This window comes from Sminthopsis crassicaudata, chromosome 1 (assembly GCF_048593235.1).
Source record: "Sminthopsis crassicaudata isolate SCR6 chromosome 1, ASM4859323v1, whole genome shotgun sequence".
In the NCBI taxonomy this organism is placed as follows: domain Eukaryota; kingdom Metazoa; phylum Chordata; class Mammalia; order Dasyuromorphia; family Dasyuridae; genus Sminthopsis; species Sminthopsis crassicaudata.
In genome coordinates, this window is record NC_133617.1 from 447,294,169 (window position 1) to 447,301,592 (window position 7,424).

The window sequence follows — 7,424 nt, forward strand, 5'->3', positions numbered from 1 at the left end:
CTTTCTCAATCAGATTTTCATCTGAATTTGCCATAAATAATAATAATCCATAATTCCATAGTACTTTAAGGATTTCAAAGTGCTTTACTCACAATCCCATGAAGTAGATAATCTGAGTTTATATATTTTATAGATGAAAACTCTGAGATTCTGAAATGTCTAGTGACTTACCTATAATCACACACTATTAAGTGCCAAAGCTGTCACTCAAATTTAGATAAATTGAATCCAAGACTTCACCATTCCATAACTCTGTTACATTTTCCCCATTTTTTATGTATCCCCACTGCTTAGCACAGAGCCAGCATGTAATAAGCATTTAATAAATGTTTATTAATTGACTGATGATATCCCAGATTCTGTGCAATAACAACAACAAAGTGTCAATCAACAAGCATTTCTTAAAGTCTTTGAAAATATAATAAACTAATTTAAAAAGAAAAATGCCATTTATATCAATACATTTTGTGGCAGGAAATAAAATAGATGTCCACCAGTGGAAGAATAACAGTTATTTAAACTGTAGTACCTAACTGTATTGAAAGATACTATGCTATAAGAAATAATGAACATAATGAATATACAAGAAGCATATGAACCAATGCAATGAAGAAAGTAGAACCAGAAAAGCAACATGTACAGAGGCTACAACAATGTAAATAAAAAGAACAACCACCCAGAACAATCCCATATGATATGTACAATTGATATCAAATTGCTTGCCTTCTCAACAGGCAGGGGAGTAATGAGAGGGAGGAAAAGAATTTGGAACACAAAATTTGAAAAAAAAAAAAGTGAAAAATAAATTTAATTTTAAAAAAGGGGAAGGAGAATTGGTTGATGCTTCCTCCTTTCCCTGCACAAAATACTGATTTTTAGTACCATTAGAAATTACCTTTTCTCCTTCTTTATACACTTCAATTCTCATTTGTATAAAAGAAAAGGTTGAAAGTCTTGGAAGTGCCATTCCAAAGTTCAAACTAGGTTCCTGGAAGGTCTGAAGTATTTATCTCATTTACCACATATACCTTTGGAATATATGATGTGTTCTTTAGTGTCATTCATTGATGGAGCCTAAGGGGCATTGGCTACACGGCTATTGAAAAGTTCTGAAGGCTCTATTTCCTGCCAACACCAAGCATAACTGAAGTCAGCAAACTCTGTCTTTTGGTGAGGCACACCATCCCACTACACTAGATTTCCTTTCAGGATATTCTCCTCTCCAATCTCCTCTCCAAAACTTTCTCAGTTTTCTCATTTATAAAATGAGGTTGAACACAGTGACTTCTAAGGAACCCAACAGTTCTAAATCTATGCTACAATAGAATAGATTCTCAGATCTTGATTTCAGATACTTTGTGATCTCCTATGTCTCTCCAGTTGCCCATCTTCTGTGCTTTACAAGTATGTGTACTGTCTCATGATGAAAAAATAGCCATCTTCCTCCAGAAAGAAAATTGATGTAGTCTGATTACAGATTGAAGCATTTTTTCACTTATTTTTCTTGCTTTTTTTATCTTGACTACTGTGGAAATATTTTGCATGGTACCATTTTTCTTGCCTTTTCAATGGGTGAAGTGGAAGTGGAAGGCAGGAGAGAATTTGGAACTGAAAAAAATTTAAGGGGAAAAAGCCATGTCTATCCCCCCCGACTCTAACATCCATTTTCTTAAATGAGTAATGTTCATTTTAAAAGTCTCTTTTGTGGCCTATGACCATATCCTCTAGGTTTATTTCAATTGAGTTCAATCTTGGGGGTTTCTCAAAAAATCATCTTAGTTTGCTTCCATAGAAAGTTTCATCTGGGACTCTCAGAATATATGCTGCATGGTTAAATTTGTGGTTTAAAAAAAGTCTCAATTCTGAGACGTCCATGGTTCAATGGAAAATATTTGAGATTAAGTTCTTGTTTAGCAGGGACCACTCATGGTATCAAATTGGCTTTAATATCAACAACAGCTCACCTAATCATCTAATAAGTGAGATTACAAGGTGTATAAAAATAGGACAATGGCAAACAAAAAGTAAAATAGTAAGAGCTTGACCCACAGGGACCAAAATCGAGAAAAGGTAAAGTTCTGTGGTTTCAATTGTCAACATCCAGCAAAGTAAGACACAAAAGTCAGGGGGGGGGGGGGGAGTATATACAAGAAAGCTCATATTCTTCAGCAGTGCCTCACTAATTTTGGCAGGTGAGTCTGTTGGTTTTTTTGCCCAAACTAGTGGGCACTAGTTTGGAGGCAAGTGGAAAGAGGGGCAAAGGTTCCCCCAGCCCACCATATGAATAGTGGGAGGCCGAAGGAGAAGTGCCCAAGTCCATTGTCCAGTTTTGTCAGCCTCTAGGCATTGTACATCATCCAGGGCAGTCCAATTCAGCTGCAACACTGGTGCTGTGTTCACTGTTTTTGGTGTCATGGTCAGGAGGGATATGGCTGTCATCAGCGTCTGAAATCCCTTCAGACATCCCTGTCAGCATCCCGCTGACATCCAGCCGATCCTTCTGCGCCATCTTCTGGGACGACGATATGTCTGGTCCTTCTCTTGATTCCCCAGGTCACAGATGTTTCTAGTTGGAATCCATTCCTCAGTTGCTGGGATTGCATCTGGAATGACAAGAGCATACCTCGGATCCCCAAACCCCGACCCAACCCAGGCTCTTCCAGATGCCATCTAAGCCTTTCCACATCACTGAGGAGAGAGGGTTCCCATTCTTGTTGGCCAGTCTGTTGTTCAACTGCCTTTTGCATGTGCCAAAAACGCATTGCTGAGATAAAATTCACAGAATATGAAAACTTCAGGTAATTGTATGTATATATTGCTACATCTAAGTGAGCCTGCGTGAGTCAGGTGGAAGGTCATGGGAACCCTAACACTCCCTTTTCTTGTTTAGACAGGAGCATCTTTTTTTTTTTAAATAGTTTTTATTTACCAGATATATGCCTGGGTAATTTTACAACATTGACAATTGCCAAACCTTTTGTTCTAATTTTCCCCCTTCTTCCCCCCCCCCATGGCAGTTGACCAATACATGTTAAATATGTTAAAGTATAAATTAAATATAATATATGTATACATGTCCAAACAGTTGTTTTGCTGTACAATAAGAATAAGACTTTGAAATAGTGTACAATTAGCCTGTGAAGGAAATAAAAAATGCAAATAGAGGGATTGGGAATTCTATGTAGTGGTTCATAGTCATCTCCCAGAGTTCTTTCTCTGGGTGTAGCTGGCTCTATTCATTACTGCTCTATTGGAACTGATTTGGTTCATCTCATTGTTGAAGATGGCCACATCCATCAGAATTGATCATCTATAGTATTGCTGTTGAAGTACACAACGATCTCCTGGTCCTGCTCATTTCACTCAGCATCAGTTCGTGTAAGTCTCTCCAGGCCTCTCTGAAATCATCCTGTTGGTCATTTCTTACAGAACAATAATATTCTATAATATTCATATACCACAATTTATTCAGCCAATCTCCAATTGATGGACATCTACTTAGTTTCCATTTTCTTGCTACTACAAAGAGGGCTGCCACAAACATTCTTGCCCATACAGGTCCCTTTCCCTTCTTTAGTATTTCCTTGGGATATAAGCCCAGTAGTAGCACTGCTGGATCAAAGAGTATGCACAGTTTGATAACTTTTTGGGCATAGTTCCAAATTGCTCTCCAGAATGGCTGGATGTATTCACAATTCCACCAACAATGTATCAGTGTCCCTTAGACAGGAGCATCTTGAGGGTAGCCCATTCATCAATGGCTTGGCCAGTAGAGTTATATGGGATGCCAGTGGAATTGACAATGGCAAATTCAATGCAGAAGGACCAAAAGGCAGAAGATGTATAAGCCAGCCCATTATCCTTCTTAAGTAACGTGGGACTCCTGCAATGGAAAAACAATGATAAAGATGGCTGATCACATGCCGAACTGTTTCCCCAGGATGGGGTGAAGCCATAAGGAATTTAGAGTGCGTATCCACAGTAGCATGGATGCACTACTTTTTTACATGAGTAACGTCTATTTGCCAACGTCCATTGGGCAACTCACCATGAGGATTTGTCACAGTATTGTGTGGAGGAGGATGAAAAGGAGCACAAGTAGTAGAGCAGCAAATAGCCCCTGCTTCTGCTTTAGAGATACTATATAGCCTCCACAATGAGCAGGCAGATAAATAAAACAAAGCATGCACTTTTTGAGCAGGGGAAAGAAAGTAGAGGCTACACAAAGGATAAAGAAGGGCATCAGCTGCTCTATTGCCCTCAAATATAGGACCAATACCATCATTATAAGACCTAACAGTCATGACCAAAAGGGCTGCAGCTCTACTGTTCAATGCATTGTGTGCCTGATGAAGGAGATCAGTGATGCATGTGGTAGGTGTTGGATGGCTTGACAGGCATAAAGACTGTCTGTAATAATATTAATAGCCTCTTGATATCGTTGCATGGCATATATGATGGCATATAACTCATTCTTCTGTGTGGAGTTATAAGGGGTATCAATAATGTGTGTCTCCTGAGTGCTTCCCTGTATATTGCAGCCCTATGATCTTTAGTAGCATCAGTGAAAACATTAGAGCCTGCGTTGGCTCTGATGAAAGAGATCCAGCAGCAATGCTTGCTTTTAGCCTTTGATACAACTGCCTAAGTGGCTGGGAAGTATACAAGGCATTAATGGACAAAGCTGTAATAGAGTGGCCCGCATCAGGTTATCCTGGGCTATAGTAAGCACCTGTTGCGATGGTATACGGAGAGCCAATTGAGGGGGCCACCCCGAGATAAATATGGCCCGCTGGCAACATTGCCGCAAAAAGGAACCAAATCCCTCAATTTTTTATCTAACAGAATGCGTGACAGTCTAGTAGGATACAATCATTCTATGGGGCACTCACCTTGGTGAAGCACAGCAAAATGGGGCTTATCAACAAATGCTGACAGCATCAAGTATTAGGATTCTTATAAGGTGCTAAGTCGGTTGTCTAATTTAGCATGGTACTTAACAGTTCTCAAGTTCAGAATTCACACCTTTCACATCTTTAAAAGAGCATATAAAAGGACAAGTCCCCTGGAAACTCAAGGAGATTCAGAACTTCAGGGGACTTTGGGAGATTTACAACTAGGATTGACTTCCGAGAGATTCACAAGCCCATGGAAACCCACAATCTCACACTCTCTGGGAGGAAGAGTCAATATTCATTCCCACTTCCACGTTTGTGCTGGCTGGAGATATTTGGACAAGAGCTCTAGAGAGCCAAGAAGAGACAGAGGCCTCTACTAAAGCTAACCAGGCCCAGGAAAAGATTCAGGATTTTGAAAGACACAATAGAGGATCTGGACTCTAACTCCTGGCTGCATCGGAGGTGATTAAACTGAACTGAAACTAAGGCTGCCTCCAGAAGCTCCCAAGAAACCTGCCCCCAGAAAACATTACAATTTAGAGAAGAGAACATTACAATCAAGAGTTGTGAAAGATCAATTCTAGAGTCAGGAGAACTTCAGAGCAAAAGAATAAATTGTAACATTGTATAGGCCTCAAAGACCACAGATAGTGATGATGTCAGGGCTTCCTGTATGGAGGCAGCTCTTTGTTCTATTGGGAAAGAAACAGGTCTCTGTAAAGTAACATTTTGTTTCTTCTCAGCCTGTAGGTGGAGCTCTTGCACTTTTTGTTCTAACTGCTGTAAAGTAACATTTTGTTTCTTCCCTGACTCAGTCTGTAGGTGGAGCTCTTGCACCTTTTGTTCTAACTGCTATAAAGTAACTTTTTGTTTCTTCTTTGAATCAGCCTGTAAGAGGAGTTTTTATTCTTTTTGTTCTAAGTGCTATAAAGTACTTCTCTGTTTCTTCTCTGACTCAGCCTGTAGGCCTTTTGTTCTTTTTGTTCTAACTGCTTAAGCGCCTCCTGCACATCTTCCCGCCTTTTTTTTCTTGTTGAGCTGTACTCAATGGGCGGGGAAGCCAAATTTTCTGTTGTTGAACTCTTGATTCATTCTTTCCACTTCGGCTATCTTGGTCAGAAAAGGGCATATACCCTGGTAAAGAAGGGTATAAATGCTTTGGAGTTCAGGAGCAAATCCCTTGCTCCTCATCAGACGTGTTTTCTGCTAAAGAATCTGACTCTAACTTGTATACTTGAGCTGTGTACATGGCTGTGTCCTTGGGCTTGATCATGGGTAAACTTGTACCCTGACCTGCTTCCCTGCCTTTCCACTGTTGAATGTTTCCTCATGGAGATGACCCTGAAAGCACTACCCCCATGTTAGGTTGCCACTTGTGACCACCCAAGTCACTGTGAAGAACGGACCTGAAACTCTAAAAATCCTTGAAGGAGAAAACAAGACAGTTTCATTCTGTTATCTAGGTGTAGGGTTGGTTCTAGTCCTTAGCAAAAGAATTCCAACCCTATTCAATTCCATTCAAATTCCAGCTCAAGTTGAAACCCAGCTTGTAGATGAGCCAACTTGGGCTGCCCCAACCCCCACTAAGTCCCAATATAATAGCTTCCTTCAATGAAGATCTTTTGAAGATGGACCTTGGTAGCTCCCTTTGCTGCCAGGACCTTCTGTCCACTGAGAACTTCATCTCAGTGCAAAACTCCATTTTCCATAGATCTGCCACTATAGAAGTCAGTCTCTTGGTAAATTGATTTCTATCTAACAAGAAACTTTCATTTTGCAACTAATAATTCAGGAATGAGTGAATTCTTTCACTCCTCATACCTGCGGCTGATTTAAAGGGGATTAGCCACTCTCTTATAGCCACTAATCTAGACCACTCAAACAGCATCAACTGGTCACCAATCTTACCTTTTCTCAGGTCTTCACACGTCTCTGGCCACTGCCTCATCAAGCAGTAGTTCTTTGTTCAGCAGAGCACCCGGACACAGGAACTTTCGAGCACAAGTCTTTATTGTAGCCAATCTCATCCTAAACTACTCTACTTCCTGGTCCCCACTACTTATATCGGGGCTATGAGGTCACAAGCACAGCCAATAAGAGAAGGAGACACATCCTGTTAATGATGCGTCCTCAGTGCAGCTAGAGTTTCCACACTCATGGTAGTTCCTGCTAGCTACAGAAGTCACATCCAAGTGCCTCAGGCACTAAGACCTTTTTACTTCCTTGTTGCGCCATGCTAGGTGGTTCAGACTCTTACCATAGATTCTGAAAACAAAAGGCTATTTAAAAAAAAAAAAAAAAAAAAAAAAGAATACTGAGGAATATTTCTTTTTTATTTTACATTTTTAAAATTAATTTTATAATTATAACTTTTTTTGACAGTACATATGCATGGGTAATTTTTTACAACATTATCCCTTGCACTCACATCTATTCTGAATTTTCCCTCCTTCCCTCCACTCCCTCCCCTAAATGGCAGGCAGTCCCATACATGTTAAATGTGTTATAGTATATCCTAGATGCAAT

General features: G+C 40.1%; 1 long non-coding RNA gene across 1 annotated transcript; it reads right to left on the reverse strand.

Moving 5' to 3' along the window:
* Window positions 1-309: 309 nt before the first annotated feature.
* On the reverse strand, window positions 310-6,972 carry LOC141550265 (uncharacterized). Its single transcript, XR_012484560.1, has 2 exons — window positions 6,807-6,972; window positions 310-3,883 (listed from the first exon to the last, which is right to left on the reverse strand). It is a non-coding gene; the product is annotated as an uncharacterized LOC141550265 (long non-coding RNA).
* Between the last annotated feature and the right edge of the window lie 452 nt (window positions 6,973-7,424).